Source organism: Trachemys scripta, chromosome 24 (genome assembly GCF_013100865.1).
Source record: "Trachemys scripta elegans isolate TJP31775 chromosome 24, CAS_Tse_1.0, whole genome shotgun sequence".
NCBI lineage: Eukaryota > Metazoa > Chordata > Testudines > Emydidae > Trachemys > Trachemys scripta.
The window spans coordinates 12,709,436-12,728,629 of NC_048321.1; the positions used below are offsets into that span (position 1 = coordinate 12,709,436).

At 48.7% G+C, this 19,194-nt stretch overlaps 3 pseudogenes; 2 read left to right on the forward strand and 1 right to left on the reverse strand.

Annotated features, from left to right (window-relative positions):
- Positions 1–3,680: 3,680 nt before the first annotated feature.
- Positions 3,681–6,471, reverse strand: LOC117869554 (annotated as a pseudogene).
- Positions 6,472–7,122: 651 nt separating this feature from the next.
- LOC117869866 lies at positions 7,123–9,871 on the forward strand (annotated as a pseudogene).
- Positions 9,872–10,793: 922 nt separating this feature from the next.
- On the forward strand, positions 10,794–17,042 carry LOC117869867 (annotated as a pseudogene).
- The last annotated feature ends 2,152 nt before the right edge of the window (positions 17,043–19,194 follow it).

Genomic DNA, 19,194 nt, shown 5'->3' on the forward strand with positions numbered 1-19,194 from the left:
TTAGGGGACAGGGAAGGAGGGTGGACGGGGCAGGAGTCCTGGGGGGGGCCTCAGGAAACGGGGGGGGTTATAGGGGGCAGGAGTCCCGGGGGGCGGGTGCAGGCCACGACCCCCTTGTGGGGTGAGGAGGGAGCCGGTTGTTAAGATTTTGGCAGCTCATCACTGCAGACCCCCCTCACCTCCAAGAGCCAGGGATAGAACCCAGTAGTGGCAGAGCGCCCAGCCCCTGCATCCGCTCTAACCCTTTATTTCTGCTTTCTCCAGCTACAAAAAATAATCTAGTAACGCTAGCAGTTCGCNGCGAAGGGCTGTCTCACTAACAGGGGCACCCCCCACGGACCACACGGGGCCAAGAGTGGGCATGATCTGTGAGTCCGTGACACTAGCCAACATTGGATCAGATCACATTCCAAACACTGACATAGCTGGGACCCAAGAGGTTAACAATTGGCCAGGACTCCAAGAATTCATGAGATCCTATTGAATGTTGAATCAGCGAGAGGTGGTATCTGTTATGGTTGTCAGTTTTGTTTCATCTGAACAGTAAAATGCACATCTAACTTACCTAGAGCCTCCACCTTGGGCTGGTGGCCTACGCAGGCTTGGCTTCCTCAGACAACCCAGTGGGCCATAGGTGACAACTGGTGAAGCACCTCAACAGCATCTGCCTCAACTCTGCATCGAATCAGAGATTCCAAGGCCAGAAGAAGCATGGTGGTCCCCTACTTTGACCTCCTGCAGAACATCCCTGAATTAGTTCCTGATTGAACTACAGCAGACCTCTTTGAAAAACACCCAGTCCTGCCTTAAAAGTTGCCGGAGATGGAGAATCCACCGTGGGGGAGGTGTGTGTGTGTGTGTGTTCTGAAGTCTTTATCCTCCTTTTCATCTGCTAGACCTGAGCCTTGGCCAAGGTTTTCTAACTTGGGTAGAGCTGGCAGGTGGGATCTCCTTGGTTACTTGGGTGTTACTTCTTCACCACCCTGAAGTGTTTACAGGCAGGTGGTTTGTCTGGAATCGCTCCTTGTTCTGCCAGCTTGTTTTCCTTACCGGCCACTCTTAAACTAAGCCAGACCCTGAACACACTAAATATCCCAGTGACGTGTCATGCAGTGGTTGTAAAGTATTTCAGGGCTGCTACACTACCTAATAGAATCTATCTAGTTCAAGAAATGCCTGGGAATGATTATTACTTATTATATTTTATTTCAGGTAGTTCTGGGAGCCCCAGTCCTGACCCAGTGCCCCTCTGTGCTAGGTACTGTGCAAAGAACAAAAAGACAATCAGTGTCCCAGAGAACCCACAATCTAAGGAAATGCAATGGATTGAGACCTGGGCTGGGATGCAGGAGAGCTGGGTTTGTTCCCGGTTCTGCCACTGGACAGACTGAAGGTTCTACTGGGTGACCTTGGCCAAGCCACTTCCCCATTCTGTGCCTCAGTTTCCCCATTTGTAAAAACTGGAAGACTACTGTACTGACCTCCTTAGTAAAGCTCTTTGAAGCTACTGATGACAAGTATTAGAGAAGAGCTAGATATCGCTATCATAATATACAGACTTTTCTATAATATAGGTTTCAGAGTAGCAGTTGTGTTAGTCTGTATCCGCAAAAAGAACAGGAATACTTGTGGCACCTTATAGACTAACAAATGTATTTGAGCATAAGCTTTCGTGGGCATAGAATGGAACACACAGAAAGAAGATATTTATACATACAGAAAACATGAAAAGGTGGACGTAGCCATACCAACTGTAAGAGGCCAATCAATTGAGATGACCTATCAACGCCCCTACTCTACTTGTGCTACATTGATGACATCTTCATCATCTGGACCCATGGAAAAGAAGCCCTCGAGGAATTCCACCATGATTTTAACAATTTCCATCCCACCATCAACCTCAATCTAGACTAATCCACACAAGTGGTCCATTTCCTAGACACTACTGTGCTAATAAGCAATGGTCACATAAACACCACCCTGTACCGGAAATCAACTGACCCTATACTTACCTACATGGCTCCAGCTTCCATCCAGGACACATCACACGATCCATTGTCTACAGCTAAGCTCTAAGATACAACCGCATTTTCTCCAATCCCTCAGACAGAGACAAACACCTACAAGATCTTTATCAAGCATTCTTAAAACTACAATACCCACCTGCTGAAGTGAAAAAACAGATTGACAGAGACAGAAGAGTACCCAGAAGTCACCTACTACAGGATAGACCCAACAAAGAAAATAATAGAACGCCACTAGCTGTCACCTTCCGCCCCCAACTAAAACCTCTCCAGCACATCATCAAAGATCTACAACCTATCTGAAAGATGATCCCTCACTCTCACAAATCTTGGGAGACAGGCCAGTCCTCGCTTACAGACAGCCCCCCAACCTGAAGCAAATACTCACCAGCAACTGCACACCATACAACATAAACACTAACCCAGGAACCTATCCTTGCAACAAAGCCCGATGCCAACTCTGTCCACATATCTATTCAAGTGACACCATCATAGGACCTAATCACATCAGCCACGCCATCAGGGGCTCGTTCACCTGCACATCTACCAACGTGATATATGCCATCATGTGCCAGCAAATGCCCCTCTGCCACATACATTGGCCAAACTGGACAGTCTCTATGCAAAAGAATAAATGGACACAAATCTGACATCAGGAATCATAACATTCAAAAACCAGTGGGAGAACACTTCAACCTCTCTAACCACTCAGTGACAGACTTGAAGGTGGCAATTTTGCAACAAAAAAACTTCAAAAACAGACTTCAAAGAAAGACTGCTGAACTTGAATTAATATGCAAATTAGATACAATTAACTTAGGTTTGAACAGAGACTGGGAATGGTTGGGTCATTACACTAATTGAATCTATTTCCCCATGTTAAGTATCCTCACACCTTCTATGGGTCATCTCGATTATCACTTCAAAGGTGTTTTTTTTTTCTTCTTCTTCTTCTCCTGCTGCTGATAGATCATCTCAATTGATTGGCCTCTTACAGTTGGTATGGCTACTTCCACCTTTTCATGTTAGCTGTATGTATAAATACTTTCTTTCTGTGTGTTCCAGTCTATGCACCAAATGAAGTAGGCTGTAGCCCACAAAAGCTTATGCTCAAATAAATTTGTTAGTCTCTAAAGTGCCACAAGTACTCCTGTTCTTTCTATAATATACTACACCTAATGGATTAAAAACCATTTGGAAATTTAAAACCACAATGACAATTTTAGAAAACAATCTGGAACATGTTGAAGTCTATGTCGTTTGAAAACACTCTAGAATCCAATGATGTCCCAGGCCTAGTCAGTAATCTAGAACCCATGCACTTTGAGTAGGAACACACTGAGAGACTTACAATAAATGAGATTCCAGAGCCAGCTAGTGATGCAGAATCCAAGAGATTCTTAGTTAGGTGAGAACACAGTCAGAGACCTAAACAAAGAAACAAGATTCTGGAGCAGGCTACTGATTTGGTGCCATTGACGGCCCATTGAGTATAAAAAAATTGAGAGACCTAGAACACATAGGATTCTGGAGAGAGCAGGGAATCTAGAATCCAGGGACACTGCAGGGTTTATAAACAGTGAGGTACCTTAGACCCGTCTGGTTTTAGAACCATCAGGGATCTAGGAACAGCTGGGATGGCAAGTCTGGGCAACTTCAGACCATCTCCTGTTTTCTGTTCTCAACTTCAAAGCCGTGTCTTCCACTATACTCGGGGGCACTGCTGCTGAGATCATCAACAAAAGCCGCTTTGACCAGAGTGAGAAGAGACGTCCTGAAGACCTGCCAGAACTTCTCCCCCACAAAGAGGTAGAGAATGGGGGTGAAGCAGGCATTGAAGCAGGATGAAAAGGTGTAAATGACCAAGAGAGCATCTGTCACCGACTCTGGCACCTCCTTCTTGTAGAGATTCAAGCTCTGGTAGAGGTGGTAGGGCAGCCAACCAAGAAAGAAGGAAACCACTGCAGCCACCATGACTTTGAAGGGCTTCCCAGCCCATGCCAGCTTCTTCTCCTTCATCTTCAGCCCCATGCAGCCATAGCAGCCCGCGATGGTGCAGAAGGGCAGCAGGAAGCCCAGTAGGAACCGGACAATGAAGACGGCCAGGTGGACCCGTCTCCCTAGGTCCTGTGGCTCAGCTCCGTTCCAGTCTTCGGAGAGGGCATAATTGTTGATGCAGATGATTCTGCCTCCATCCACCACGTGTGTCTCTCGGAAAGCCAGGTAGGGAGCGCTGAGACCAAAGGAGGCCAGCCACACGCCAACTGCCAGCTTCTGAGCTCGGGGCACGGTGCGGTGATTCCGAGATTGGATGGGACGGTGAGTGAGGGTGTAGCGGTCAAGGCTGATGAGGGTGAGAAGGAAGACGGAAGTGAACATGCCCACAGAGATGCAGGTGTTGAGGAACTTGCACATGGCCATGCCAAAGACCCAGTGGAAACCCAGGAGGACATAGACGATGAAGAAGGGGATCAGCAGGGTGAAGAGAAGGTAGCAGGAGACCAGGTGAAGGAACCAGAGAGTGGTCACTGTCCTCCTCATCTTCAGTCCCAGCACCCACAAGCACAGCCCGTTCCCCACCACACCCACCAGGAAGGTGGTGAAGAGTAGCACGGATGCAGCCAGGTGAGCAGCGCTCACAGTTGCTGGGGTCTGGCTGGAATTTGCCCCAGAGGTTGGTGGGAGAGGTGTCTTGCCTTGGTCCATGGTGCCCTGGGGAGAGAGAGAACTTGGGTTAGAAGGCATGACAGAGGAGGGGAAGAGGAGGAAGGGAGAAATAAGAGGGGGTTAGGAAGGCAACATTGGAGAGGTTCTCTCTAGGCACCCTCTTGTCCTCCAGAATATGCAAACTAGATAGTCTCTGCAACTGGGCTATAGCCAGTGGAACTCACTGCTACAAGGTAGAACTATGGGAAGTAGAGGAGGGAAAGAGGGATAGTAGATGTGGGAAGAGTGGTGACGGGGACAGTCTAGTAGGTCAAATACACAGCTATGCTGATAATTCCATGTGGCTGTGATCTGGAGAATGGGCTGGCTCAGGGGGGTGGGGAATGGCATATGAGGCGCTGGTTCCAATTTGGATCCAGGGTGGGGACTGGCTGGCTCAGGGAGGTGGGGATTGGTTCTGTTGAGCTGGTGCTGGTGGAACACACTGCTACAAGGTGGAAAAAGCCACCCTTCCCCCACGCCATCTCTTGTACGGTTACATCCTGATTCGTGAGAGTGTGCAGGGTCCTTCTCACTCTCATTGTAGCACAGGAAGCCTCAAGCCGCTAAGCTGCTTCTCTATCCCACAGCCGTGCTGCCAGCCCTGCAGCAGGGTCCTCTGGGCTATTGCCTCTATCAGGGACTGTGCAATCATGACCTTGTTAGCTTGGTGTCCTCTGTGCCCTGTAGACTTGCCTAATGGTTAGAGAAAGGCAGGCTGGGAGCCAGGACTCCTGGTTTCTATCCCAGCTCTGGGAGTGGGGTGGAGGTCAGAACTCCTGGGTGGTGGGAGGAAGTTGGGGTCTTGTGGCTTAGACCAGAGGTTCTCAGCCAGGGATATGTGTACTCCTGGGGGTATGCTGAGGTCTGCCAGAGGGTACATCAACTTATCTAGATATTTGCCTAGTTTTACAAGAGGCTACATAAAAAGCCCTAGCGTAGTCAGTAGAAACTAATATTTCATACAATTACTTCCTTATATTGCTCTATATACAACATTTATATTCCAATTAATTTATAATTGTATGGGAAAAATGAGAAAATCAGCAATTTTTCAGTAAGAGACATAAAAATACAGATGTGTCACAGCTGCACTGATTTAAGTCGTTTTGAAGTGAAGTAAAACTTGGGGGTACGCAAGACAAATCAGACACCTGCAAGGGGTAGAGTAGTCTGGAAAGCTTGAGAACAGCTGGCGTAGAGCTTTGTAAATGGGGACCAACTCGTCTGACTAACATGAACTAAGGGGGAAACATTCACCCATGTCACAGACCTCATCTAATACCTCTGTCTATTGAGTGCCCCATGTGAACCCCACTGATACCCAGTGGCAAGGAGTCTCACAGGCTAACCCCACTTATACCCAGTGGCAAGGAGTCTCACAGGCTAACCCCACTGATATCCAGGGGCAGGGAGTCCCACTGGTTTGCCTTTACAAAAGCAAATTTCTGTGGCTTCTAGGGGGCCTTATCAAGGAAATTCCCCTTTAGACCCAACGTGGGGCCCTCTGTCTATTGTCTCGACTCACCTGGGCAGTGAGTGGTGGAAACACAGATCCAGCACAGACGGATCCTCAGATGGTGTGTGTTTGGCCAGCAAAGCATCCGTGAGTCTGTCCTCAGCACCCCAGAGCTCTCCCCTGTGCGTTGAGTTCACTCCCCTTAACTCTGTGTCTTCTACATGCTCCACCCCCACCTGCTCTGAGATCCACAAGCTGCAAACCATGAACGGAAATGATCATTGGACACTGTCTTAGCAAAGAAACCAGCTAAGCAACAGCCATTGCTTTAAAACTAGCTCCCACTCCCTCCCAGAGCCTGGCATAGAACCCAGGAGTCCTGGCTCCCAGCCCCCGCCCTCTAATGCACTAGATGCTTGGCCAGAAGCTCATCTATTGAGGCATGGCCCCGTGAAGAGGAAGGGCCTGTATTTTGCTCAAATCCTTTCCTGAGAGGGGGCTGCACCATGACCGAGAGATAACCCCGCACTGTTAGCTCACAACAAAGGCTGAGTCACAAATGATGCAACTCCCAGCCAAGGAGTGGGGGGTCTTGTGGATTAGAGCAGGGGGGCTGGAGCCAGGACTTCTAGGTTCTGTCCCCACCTCTGGGAGATGAGTGGGATCTAATGGGCTAGTGCATGGGACACTGGGAGGGAGGACCCTGGGTTCTGTCCCCAGCTCTGGGAGGGGTTGGGGTCTAGGGGTTAGATCAGGTCAATAGCTGTGAGAGGTCCTGTGCTATCTACATGTTGTGGGTACATCCCTGCATGAGACAACTCATGTGAAATGCTGCCCCTTCCTGTCCTAGATAAAATCTCAGTCACACCCAGCCCTCCCCAGAGTGTTCGTTACACAGGTCCCATCCTCAGAACTGGGACCCTGAGATCCCCGATGGGAACCCAACGCTACTGGGAAAACAGCCCCCAGCGGCACGGTACACAAGACCAAGGCTGAATTCTGAGAAGAGTGAGGTCTAGTGGTTGGGGGGGGTAGGGCCTGGGATCCAGGATTCCTGGGTACTATCATAGGCTGGGGAGGGAAGTGGGTTCTAGTGGTTAGAGCAGGTCTGTGTGGGGAGTCAGAAAACAGTGGTTCTATTTCCAGTTCTGAGAGGGGAATGGGGTCCAAAGGGTTAGCTTGGCGGGGCTGAGAGTCAGGACTCCTGGGTTCTGGCCGTGGCTCTGGGCGGGGAGAGGAGTGTACTGAGTTAGATTGGGGGGTACAGGTGCGGGGGCCCAGGGTTCTGGTTCTACCCTGTGTGTGGCTGAAGCCTAATGGGTTTGTGCAGGGAGGAGAATGAAATGCCGTGTTTCTCACTGCTAGGGCACGGGCTGCACACGTCTGTCTCTCTCTTCCCCTTCCCCTTTTCTGTCTCCTCCAATCTCCTTTGTGTTCTTCCTGCTCCTCCTTAGGGTCTCACGGCCCCTTCGCCTTCCCAACCAGCCCGTCCCCTCATGCCCCCTCTGCCTTCCTGACCGGCCCAGCCTCTCACGGCTCCTCCGCCTTCCCAGCTCCTCATGGTCCCTCTGCTTTCTCCACCTTCCAGGCCTGTGACGTTGTACTCTATATGATTTTATGAAAATATGCTAATGAGTGTGAATATAATGTAACTGGAATATGATTCATGCAAAAGGTCTCTTGTATCATTACAAAGCTTATAATCTACTGAGTTTGGTCATCTTATTTCTATAAATGTATCACTCTTGTATCTGTAACTAGAAATATCAAATATAATTCTGAGGGCCTATTGTAGTTATGCAAAGTGTGGGCCATTAATGGTGGTTTGGAATCTTGATGGCTCCCATCAACCAGGACAATTGACTGCAGATGGCTCTGTTTGCTTGCAGGCCTTCCTGTGAGTCAGGCTGGGAGGAATGTGGGCTTGGAGTCTTACACTGACATGTGATCATGTCACCTGAACTGGAATCCATCTTTAACCTGGTGCTTTTCCATTTAGAAGAAGGGGTGGGAACCCAGAGAGGGACAAAGGATTCCCGCCTTGTACAAAAGATATATAAGGGGTGGAACAGAACAAAGGAGGCTGCAATCATGAGAAATACCTTAGCTACCACCTGAGCTATAACAAGGGCTGTACTAGGGGAAAGGATTGGTCCCAGACTAGGAAGGTGTCTAGTCTGTGATAGAAGCTTATTGAAACATCTGAGGTTGAGATTTTATCTGTATTCAGTTTTCTTACTGTGCTAGACTTAGACTTGTGTGTTTTATTTTATTTTGCTTGGTAATTCACTTTGTTCTGTCTGTTATTACTTGGAACCACTTAAATCCTACTTTTTACTTATTAATTAACCCAGAGTATGTATTAATACCTGGGCGGGGGGTGGGGGCAAACAGCTGTACATCTCTCTCTATCAGTGTTTATAGAGGGCGAAAAAAATCAGAGTTTACCCTGTATAAGCTTTATACAGGGTAAAATGGATTTATTTGGGGTTTGGACCTCATTGGGAGTTGGGCATCTGAGTGTTGGAGACAGGAACCCTTCTTAAGCTGTTTTCAGTTAAGCCTGCAGTTTTGGGGAACGTGGTTCAGACCTGGGTCTGGGTTTGTAGCAGGCTGGCGGGTCTGGCTCAAACCAGGCAGGGCCCTGAAGTCCCAAACGGTCAAGGGAAACACGCTCAGGGGTAGCTTCAACATATCAGTTGGCAGTTCTCAAGGGGGTTTCTGTGATCCAATCTGTCACACGGCCCCTCATGGCCCCCCCACCTTCCCAGGCAGCCCAGCCCCTCACAGCCCCTCCACCTTCCTGGCTGGCCCGACCCTCACTGGGCCTCCACCTTATCAGCCAGCTCAGCAGCCAATGGGAGCAATCCCCACCGGTCAGGAAGAGAAGTCAAGTGGCAGCTCTGTGTGGCAACCCCTCCTGGGGGTGGCTGGCTGTGGGTTCTGGGGCTAAGGATAAGGATGATGATGACCTCCCTCTTGTCCTTCCATCTGGTGCTCACCTACCTGCTCACATCCTGCTTTATAACTCTGTTCGCATCTACCTCTGCCTGGATTTCCTCTGGGTCTTCGGCATGGCCATGTATGAGCTCCTCAATGCGTGCCTCTCCCTGGGCATGTTTGCTGCCATCTTCTTCCTCACCAGCCTGGACTGCTGCACTCTCCCTTGCCGCCCCATCTGGTTCTGCCATCACCGTACCATGGCTCGGGCTAGGAAGCTGGTCGCGGGCATGTAGCTGGTCTCCTTCACCCTTAGCGCTCCCTAACTGGGCTTTCAGGATCTCCTGGAGATGGAGGGGGCATGGTCACCTGCACCAATAGTTAAACCTTCTCCGGAGAGGGGGATGGAGCCATGATGCAGGCCTGGAGGAGACGTCTTCATCCAGTCCTGTTCAGGGTGCAGTTCCTGCTGCGCTTCCTGTTGCCCCTCTGCACCAGCGTGGGATGCCGGGGCTGGACAGGGCTGGAAATGAAGAAGAAGTGGTTGGCGAGGAGCAGGAAGCCTTCCAAAGTCATGGTGACTGCGATAGTTTCGTTCTTTGTCTGCTGGCTGCCCGATCATCTCTACTATAGCCTGCTGCTCTACAAGAATGCGGTGCTGGTGTCGGTCACGAGCGCCCGAAAGTGCCTGGAGTTAGCGAGCATTGGAAACTTGTCATCCCACCTGTTCCTTCATCCCTGATGGTTCTGAAACCTGATGGGTTCCAGATATCTCAATGTTTATAAACCGAGCAGTGTCCTTGGGATTCCAGATTCCTTGTTATCAGCAGAATCCCATGTCTTCTAGGTCTCTCCATTTTTTCAAAGGGTTCTGGAGCACTAGCTGGCTCGAGAGTCTCATTTGTTTTTGGTCTCTCAACATTATGAAACTCAATGGGTGTTTAAGGGTTCCAGATCACTAACTGGCTCTAGAATCAATGTATTCTAACCTAACTGATTCTCATGGGTTCTGTGTCATTGGCTGGCTCTGGAATCTTTGTTTTAAGTCTCTCAAAGTGTTCACACTCAATATGGTCCATAGGTTCTAGATTCCTGACTGGTGCTAGGACCCCAGTGGATTCTAGACTGTTTTTAAACCATATAGAATCCTATAGGTTCCAGCTTCTTTGCTTGGTCTAAAAATCTCACTGGGGTTCTAGATTTCCAAATGGTTTAAAATCCATTTGGCGTGGTGTTTTATAGAAGAGTCTGAGTATTACTATAGTGATATCTAGCTCTTCTCTAGTGCTTGTCCTCAGTAGATCTCAAAGAACTTTTCCAAGGAGGTCAGGAGCAGTCTCCCAGTTTTTACAAATGGGCAATCTGAGGCATTGAGGCACAGCTGGGTTTGGGGCCATGACTACACCTCTCACTGGGTTCTAGCCCCGGTTCTGGGAGGGGAATGGGAGCTAGTTTTAAAGCAATGGCTGTTTCTTAGGTGGTTGCTCTGCTAAGACAGTGTCCGAAGGATCATTTCCATTTATGGTTTGCAGCTTTTCGACCTGAGAGAGCAGGTGGGGATGGAGCATGTAGAAAACACAGAGTTAAGGGGAGTGAACTCAACACACAGGGGAGGGCTCTGGGATGCAGGGGACAGATACACGGATGCTTTGCTGGGCAAACACATGTCGTCTGAATCTCTCTGCTGGGTCTGTGTTTCCACCCCACCTGCTGCCCAGGTGAGTCAAAACAATGGGCAGAGGGCCCAACATTGGGTGTAAAGGGGAATTTCCTTGCTAAGACCACTTAGGAGCCACAAAAAATTGCTATTGTAAAGGTAAACCAGTGGGACCCCCCGCCACTGGGTAACAGTGGGGTTAACACAGGGCACTCAATAGACAGAGGTAGTAGGTGAGATCTGTGACGTAGGTGATTTTTTCTGTTTTGTTCCATGTTAATCAGATGAGGGGTTCCCCATTTGCAGAGTCTAAGCAACAGCACCCCACGTCCCTTCCACAGCCCAGGAGGCATGGCTCCCAGCCTCTCCCCCATTTTCTAACCACTAGCCCATTCTCCAGACAGGACTCCATGCTAATAAGTCTGTGAGGGAGAAAATCCCAGACACAGACAAAATCTCCGAGGTCTCTGGTGCAGAGCTGCAGCATGGCTGGAGGGCAGAGAAGCAGGTAGGTGGATTGAGACTTCCTGTGTTATGAGGGTGAGAAGGACTGTGCACGCTCTCTCGAGTCAGAGTATAGCAGCAGACCTGTGGGTGGCTATCTTACAACAGAAAAACTTCAAAAACAGACTCCAACGAGAGACTGCTGAGCTGGAATTGATATGCAAACTAGACACAATCAACTCAGGATTGAAAAAGGACTGGGAATGGCTGAGCCATTACAAACATTGAATCTATCTCCCCTTGTAAGTATTCTCACACTTCTTATCAAACTGTCTGTACTGGGCTAGCTTGATTATCACTTCAAAAGTTTTTTTCTCTTACTTAATTGGCCTCTCAGAGTTGGTAAGACAACTCCCACCTGTTCATGCTCTCTGTATGTGTGTATATATATCTCCTCAATATATGTTCCACTCTATATGCATCCGAAGAAGTGGGCTGTAGTCCACGAAAGCTTATGCTCTAATAAATTTGTTAGTCTCTAAGGTGCCACAAGTACTCCTGTTCTTTTAGTGTAGCAGCAGTTCCTGTGACTGGCAGATGAGCAGAAGAGATGGGGTGGGGGAGGGGTGGCTTTTTCTTCCTTGTAACAGTAAGTTGCACCGGCACCAGCTCCTCCATGCTAGGAGTGAACATCATCGATCCCCGCCTAACTGAGTAGTTCTGATCCCCTACCCTGGGGCCAGATTACAGCTGGCCACCCTAGAGGGGAAAGGCCCCATGGCCCATTCCCTGCTCCCCTGAGCCAGCCAGTAGTCCAGATCACAGCTACATGATATTCTCTACATAGCTGTATATCTGAACTCCTAGAATGTCCCCTTCACCACTCCTCCCATGTCTGCTATTCTCCTTGTCCTCCCCTACTGCTCACAGCTCTATCCTGTAGCAGTGGGTTCCACCAGCTATAGCCCAGTTTCTGACAATATCCAGCCTGGATATTTTGGAGGACCACAGGGCGACCAGCGAGGTCCTCTCTAATGTTACCTTCCCAACCCACTCTGGTATTTCTCCCTTTTCTTCCACTCTCCCTTTTTGCCTCAATTGTTGTCCCTTCCAACCCCTCTTCTGTCTCTTCCCAGTGTACCGTGGAACAAGATATCATGGCACTCCCACCAACCACAGTGGCAAATTCCAGCAGGATCCCAGAGACCATGAAGTTCTCTCACCTGGCGTGTCCTGTGTTGCTCTTCATCACCTTCCTAGTGGGTGTGGTGGGGAAGAGGTTGTATCTGTGGCGGCTGAGGCTGAACATTTGCAGGAACAAGCCATTCCGATGTGTAGTAAATATGGCAGGCGACCAGCTTGGCTTAACAGTGAAATCCTGTCTGATCTTAAACACAAAAAAAGAAGCTTACAATAAGTGGAAGCTTGGATAAATGACCAGGGAGGAGTATAAAAATATTGCTCAGGCATGCAGGTGTGAAATCAGGAAGGCCAAATCACACTTGGAATTGCAGCTAGCAAGAGATGTTAAGAGTAACAAGAAGGGTTTTTTCAGATATGTTAGCAACAAGAAGAAGGTCAAGGAAAGTGTGGTCCCTTACTGAATGAGGGAGGCAACCTAGTGACAGAGGATGTGGAAAAAGCTAATGTACTCAATACTTTTTTTGCCTCTTTCTTCATGGACAAGTTCAGCTCCCAGACTGCTGCACTGGGCAGCACAGCATGGGGAGGAGGTGACCAGCCCTCTGTGGAGAAAGAAGTGGTTCAGGACTATTTAGAAAAGCTAGACGAGCACAAGTCCATGGGGCCGGATGTGCTGCATCCAAGGGTGCTACAGGAGTTGGCGGATGTGATTGCAGAGCCATTGGCCATAATCTTTGAAAACTCATGGTGACTGGGGGAGGTCCCAGATGACTGGGAAAAGGCTAATGTAGTGCCCATCTTTAAAAAAGGGAAGGAGGAGGGTCCGGGGAACTACAGGCCAGTCAGCCTCACCTCAGTCCCTGGAAAAATCATGGAGCAGGTCCTCAAGGAATCGATTTTGAAGCCCTTAGAGGAGAGGAAAGTGATCGGGAACAGTCAGCATAGATTCATCAAGGGCAAGTCATGCCTGACTAACCTAATTGCCGTCTATGATGAGATAACTGGCTTTGTGGATGAAGGGAAAGCAGTGGACCTGTTATTCCTTGACTTTAGCAAAACTTTTGATATAGTCTCCCACGGTATTCTTGCCAGCAAGTTAAAGATGTATGTGCTGGATGAATGGACTATAAGGTGGATAGAAAGCTAGCTAGATTATTGGGCTCAATGGGTAGTGATCAATGGCTCCATGTATAGTTGGCAACCGGTATCAAGTGGAGTGCCCCAAGGGTAGGCCCTGTTCAATATCTTCATTAATGATCTGGAGGATGGTGTGGACTGCATCCTCAGCAAGTTCGCAGATGACACTAAGCTGGGAGGAGTAGTAGATAGGCTGGAGGGTAGGGATAGGATACAGAGGGACCTGGAAAAATTAGAGGATTGGGCCAAAAGAAATCTGATGAGGTTCAACAAGGACAAGTGCAGAGTCCTGTACTTAGGAAGGAAGAATCCCATGCACTGCTACAGATTGGGACCGAGTGGCTAGGCAGCAGTTCTATAGAAAAGGACCTAGGGGTTACAGTGGACAAGAAGCTGGATATGAGTCAACAGTGTGCCCTTGTTGCCAAGAAGGATAACGGCATTATGGTCTATATAAGTAGGAGCATTGCCAGCAGATCGAGGGTGTGACAGCGTACCCCATAAGACTTCATAGACTCATAGACTCATAGACTTTAAGGTCAGAAGGGACCATTATGATCATCTGGTCTGACCCCCTGCATGCTGCAGGCCACAAAACCGTCCCTACCCTTCCCTTGACTCTGCTGATGAAGTCCCCAAATCCTGTGTCTTGGTGACTTCAATTGGCAGAGAACCCTCCTGCTAGTGATCCCTGCCCCATGCTGCGGAGGAAGGCGAAAAACCTCCAGGGCCTCAGCCAATCTACCCTGGAGGAAAATTCCTTCCCGACCCCAAATATGGCGATCAGTAATACCCCGAGCATGTAGGCAAGAGTCTCCAGCCTGACCCTTGTTAGCCATTATACTATTTACCTTCTATTGCCCGGTATTCCTCAGCTAATATGTTTTACCATTAAACCATTCCCTCCATAAACTTATCTAATTTAATCTTAAAACCAGACAGGTCCCTTGCCCATGGGAGAGGTGTTTATAAATGTATGTATGATATAACTGGAATATGTTTTGTGCTGCCTCTACCATGTAACATATCTCCGTAAAGGTTATGGTCTACTATATCTATTCATCCTATTTGTACATATATATCATTTTCTTCTTGAGGTTAAGAATATGGGCTGTATATTTGCTTGGTTTCTAAGTAAGCTTTGGGAGGCATTTGGTCAGCTTCTTTAGCAAGGAATTCACCAGGTTAAGTACCTGATCAGGAAACACTTGGGGAACAATGTATCTTGGAATGCTCCAATCCACATAAGAAGTCTTCCTGGAGACATACAAGATACCATGTGGACAAAGGCTTCGGCCTGTAAAGACTGAGTCATGCAGGGACGTGTGACTTGCCCAGGTGACTCCAGAACTCCATCTTGGAGCTGGACTTTGCATAGGAGGGAGGAGGGGGGTCTCCACCCACAAGAGAGAGTCTATTTAAACCCGTGGGAGACCCCTCCATTTTGGTCTTGAGCTGGCTAAGGAAGGAGCCTCTCCACCCCCCCACAGGATACTTGAAGGGAACTGGAACAAATGACAGCAACTACAGGGGGTGTGAGTGATTGCTGGATCCAGGCGAAAAGGAGATTAGCCTGTAAAAGGGAGCATTCTGGAAATGGTGAGGAACTTATTTGTATTCAGTTTGATTAGACATAGATTTGCACATTTTATTTTATTTTACTTGGTGACTTACTTTGTTCTGTCTGTTACTACTTGGAACCACTTAAATCCTACTGTCTGTATTTAATAAAATCACTTTTTATTTAGTAACTTACTCAGAGTATGTATTAATACCCGGGGGAGCAAACAACTGTGCATATCTCTCTATCAGTGTTATAGAGGGCGAACAATTTATGAGTTTGCTCTGCATAAGCTTTATGCAGGGTAAAACGGATTTATCTGGGTTTAGACCCCACTGGGAGTTGGGCATCTGAGTGCTAAAGACAAGCACACTTCTGTGAGCTGTTTTCAGGTAAACTTGCCCCTGGGTCTGTGTCGGGGCAGACGGGAGTGTCTGGCTCAGCTAGACAGGGTGCTGGAGTCCTGAGCTGGCAGGGAAAACAGGAGCAGAGTCTTTGCACATCAGGAGGCAGCTCCCAAGGGGGTTTCTGTGATCCAACCTGTCACAAAGGGATGTGATTATTCCCCTCTATTCGGCATTGGTGAGGCCTCACCTGGAGTACTGTGTCCAGTTTTGGGCCCCACACTACAAGAAGGATGTGGAAAGAGTTCAGAGAAGGGCAACAAAAATTATTCGGGGGCTGGAGCACATGACTTATGAGGAGAGGCTGAGGGAACTGGGATTATTTAGTCTGTAAAAGGGAGGAATGAGGGGATATTTGATAGCTGCTTTCAACTACCTGAAAGGGGGTTCCCAGGAGGATGGATCTAGACTGTTCTCAGTGGTAGCAGATGACATGACAAGGAGTAATGGTCTCAAGTTGCAGTGTGGGAGGTTTAGGTTGGATATTAGGAAAAGCTTTTTCACTAGGACGGTGGAGAAGCACTAGAATTGGTTACCTAGGGAGGTGGTGGAATCTCCATCCTTAGAGGTTTTTAAGATTAGGCTTGACAAAGCCCTGGCTGGGATGATTTAGTTGGGGTTGGTCCTGCTTTGAGCAGGGGGTTGGACTAGATGACCTCCTGAGGTCCCTTCCAACCCTGATATTCTATGAAGATGAGGAGTATGGTGACCACCCTCTGGTTCCTCCACGTGGTCTTCTGCTACCTCCTCTTCACCCTGCTGATCCCCTTCATTGCCGTCTATGTCCTCCTGGATTTCCACTGGGTCTTCGGCACGGCGATGTGCAAGCTTCTCAATGCCTTCATTTCCATGGGCATGTTCTCCTCCGTCTTCCTTCTCACCTTCATCAGTCTGTACTGCTACACCCACACTCACCATCCCATTTGGTCCCAGAATCACCATACCCTGCCCTGGGCTGGGAAGCTGGTCGTGGGGCTGGCCTCCTTTGGTCTCAGTGCTCTCTACCTGGCTTTCTGGGAGACTCACGTGGTGGATGGGGACAAGATTGCCAGTATAATTAATTACGACATCTCTGGAGATTGGAATGGAGCCGAGATGCAGGACCTGTGGAGACGGGTCCACCTGGCCATCTTCATATTCCGGTTCCTGTTGGGCTTCCTGCTGTCCTTCTGCACCATCGTGGGATGCTATGTCTGAATGGGGCTGAAGATGAAGGAGAAGAAGCTGGTGTGGGCTGGGAAGCAGTTCAAAGTCATGGTGGCCAAAATGGTTTCCTTCTTCCACGGCTAGCTGCCCTACCACCTATACCGGGGCTTAAAGCTCTACAAGAAGGAGGTGCCAGAGTCAGTGACAGGCATCCTCTTGGTCAGTTACATTTTCATGTCCTACTTCAATACCTGATTCTCCCCCAACCTGCACCTCTTAGTGGGGGAGAAGTTCTGGCAGGTCTTCAGGATGTCTCTTCCTGCTCTGGTCATGGTGGCTTTTGTTGATGATGTCAGATGATGATGAGTCTAGTGGAAGACACGGGTCAGAAGTCGAGAACACAAAAGAGGAAATAGTGTGAAGGTGGCCAGACTTAGGGAGAGTTGAAAACTTGCCATCCCAGTTGTTCCTAGATCCCTAATGTTTCTAAAAGCTGATGTGTTCCAGCTATGTCAATGTTTATATACCCTGCAGGGTCCCTGGATTCTACATTCCCATGAATTCTAGGTTTCTCAGTATTTTAAAACTCAATGGGTCATCAATGGCATCGGATCAGTAGCCAGCTCCAGAATCTTCTTTGTTTTAGGTCTCTGACTGTGTTCTAACTTAATTGACTCTCTTGGATTCTGCATCACTAGCTGGCTCTGGAATTTCATTTATTCTAAGCCTCTCAATTTGTTCAAACTCAAAGTTCACGGGTTCTAGAATCCCAACTGGATCAAGGACATCACTGGATTCTAGAATGATTTCAAACCACATAGAATACAATAGGTTTCAGATTGTTTGCTAAAAGTTTCATCATGGTTCTAGATTTCCAAATAGTTTAAAATCCATTAGGCGTAGTATATTATAGAACAGTCTGTGTATTATAATACCAATATCTAGCTCTTCTCTTGTATTTGTCATCAGTAGATCTCAAAGATCTTTAGGAAGGAGGTCAGTAACAGTCTTCCCATTTTTACAAATGGCAAAACTGAGGCACAGAGTGGGGATGTGACTTGTCCAAGGTCACCCATTAGAACCTTTGGTCCGTCCAGTGGCAGAACAGGGAACAAACCCAGCTCTTCTGTGTCCCAGCACAGGTCTCTATCCATTGTGGATTTTCTGGGACACGGACTGTCTTTTTGCTCTGTGTTTGTACAGCACATAGCACAGTGGGGTCCTGGATCAGGACTGGGGCTCCCAGTAGTTCTGAAAATAAATAAATAATAATAATTCCCAGGTGTTGCTTTAACTACGTAGTTTCTATCAGTTTTTTGTGGCAGCGCTGAAATAATTGCCAACACCATGTGACCCGATCACTGGGATATTTAGTGTGGGAGGCTCTGTCTTAATTTAAGAGCAGCTGGTAAGGAAAACAAGCCATCAGGACAAAGAGCGGCTCCAGAGAAACCCCCTGCCCGTGAACACTTCAGGGTGGTGAAGAGGTAACGTCCAAGCTAGCAACTGTGATGCTGTATTGAATGTGGGTGACCATTCATAATATTATGAAATTGCAGTGACTCATACGAGATTTGTCATGTAAGGTTTCAATGGAAAAGTTATTCTGGCAACGTAATGTAGCCTCCTTTCCAGATGGCTGGAGAGACAGTCACAACTGCCCCCTGGTGGGCAGAAGCAGGACACCCATGCTCATCTCACTGAAAGCAGATGGGCGGGAAAGGAACCAGAAGTATAAAAGGCAGGCCCTCCAGCTCAGTTGGAGAGGAGCTGCTGGAGGGGAAGGATGTCTCCCACATGGTGCCGGAGCTTGGACCCAACAGTGACCACTCTAGTGCTTCAGATCTGGAGGGACTGCCAGACCTGCCTGTCACTGGAGATACTGAGGAGTTGCTGGGGCTGCCATTAGCAGTTTTATCTTGGTGGGAAGAACAACAATCCTGGGACCCAGGTATTTCCACCCTTCCCCCTGAACAGGAGTGTAGGAAGTTGCCTGGGGAGCTGAATATAATTTGGCTGTGTTGCTGACTAACAGCTGGCCAGTGTGTTGCCTCAGGATTTCTCTGCTGACCTATTGGTGTACCACTCCACCACTGTTAGGGCCCTGGGCTGGACCTGATGGAGTTGGGTGAGCCCAGGTCTCCCTACCCCCTGCCACCTCACCCAGGGGTGGCAGGCTCTCACTCTAGGCAAAAGTTCTACATTTGTTGGCGGTTCACCAGAGGCAGAACCCCTGACTGTTTGGTGCCCCTCCCTGCCTGAGGTTCTGGTCTTATCGACTCATTACTGCTCTGTCCTGACTGCAGGCCAGAGCCCCCTGTTTGCTGCCCTGCTCTGCCCTGCCTGAGGGCCTGGGCTTATAGACACTGCTGCTTTACATTGATTGCAGGCCAGAGCCTCCTAGTTGTTTGGTGCCCTGCCCTGTCAGAGGGCCTGGGCCCCTAACTAATTACTGCTCTACACCACTGAGTGACAGAGACCCAGTCCCAAATCCCCCTGAACTGTGCCCTTCCAGCAGTGTTGCAGAGAGGGGGCAGGGCCTGCCTCCCAGATGGAGGAGGAACAGCCACAAC